Source organism: Dendroctonus ponderosae, unplaced genomic scaffold (assembly GCF_020466585.1).
Source record: "Dendroctonus ponderosae isolate FM_Combo_2020 unplaced genomic scaffold, Dpon_F_20191213v2 Dpon_F_20191213_10, whole genome shotgun sequence".
NCBI classification, from domain to species: Eukaryota; Metazoa; Arthropoda; class Insecta; order Coleoptera; family Curculionidae; genus Dendroctonus; species Dendroctonus ponderosae.
In genome coordinates, this window is record NW_026017111.1 from 4741596 (window position 1) to 4743039 (window position 1444).

Here is a 1444-nt window from a genome sequence, read left to right on the forward strand (position 1 = left end):
TAGATTTCAGGGGCGCGCCACAAACAAGTTTGTGATGCTTAAAGTGGTCGTAATCCCGAGAAAAATATCACGCTGTATATTATTTCAACAATTGGGCGATGTAATGCTTTGAGCGCTACCTGCGTTCCAAATTTTAGGCAAATATCTGAAAAACTGCCAAAGTTATAGTGGGAATGCCAAAGTTAGAGATTAAAAAAAACTGCACGGGATTACCCTGTATCTCGGAAGCGAAGCTTTTGCGAACAAATGTTTATATAGACTTTTTTACTTGTATTTGCGAGTATATTCGTCTTCTTCACTTTTCCGGTTAAAACGTGTAGATATTTTTTAATTTCTCTTTCTGATCGCGAGAAAAGTCACCCTGTATAATATTTCAACAGTTGGACACATTGACCGACGTAGTGCTTTGAGTGCAACCTCCATTCTACATTTGAGGCGAAAATCTCAGAAACTGCCAAAGTTAAAATGGAAAACCGAACGGGATCACCCTGTATCTCCGAAGTGAAGCGATTGCGAACAAATGTTTATATAGACTTTTTACTTGTTTTTGCGAGCATATTCGTCTTCTTAATTTTTCCGGTTAAAACTTGTAGATATTTTTTAATTTATCTTTCTGATCGCGAGAAAAGTCACCCTGTATAATATTTCAATAGTTAGACACATAGACCGACATAGTGTTCTGAGTGCAACCTCCCTTCCACATTTGAGGCGAAAATCTCAAAAACTGCCAAGGTTAGAATGGAAAACCGAACGGGATTATCCTGTATCTCGGAAACGAAGCGATTGCGAACAAATGTTTATATTGACTTTTTTACTTGTTTTTGTGAGTATAATCGTCTTCTTCTCTTTTCCGGTCAAAACTTGTAGATACTTTTTCATTGCTCTTTCTGATCGCGAGAAAAGTCAACCTGTATAATATTTCAATAGTTAGACACATTGACCTCCGTAGCGCAACCTTCATTCCACATTTGAGGCAAAAATCTCAAAAACTACCAAAGTTAGAATGGAAAACCGACGGGATCACCCTGTATCTCGGAACCGAAGCTTTTGCGAACAAATGTTTATATAGACTTTTTTACTTGTATTTGCGAGTATATTCGTCTTCTTCACTTTTCCGGTTAAAACTTGTAGATATTTTTTAATTTCTCTTTCTGATCGCGAGAAAAGTCACCCTGTATAATATTTCAATAGTTAGACATATTGACCTCCGTAGTGCAACCTTCATTCCACATTTGAGGCAAAAATATCAAAAACTACCAAAGTTAGAATGGAAAACCGAACGGGATCACCCTGTATCTCCGAAATGAAGCGTTTGCAAACAAATGTTTATATAGACTTTTTACTTGTTCTTGTGAGTATATTAGTCTTCTTCACTTTTCCGGTTAAAATTTTTACACATTTTTTAATTTATCTTTCTGATGACGAGAAAAGTCATCCTGTATAT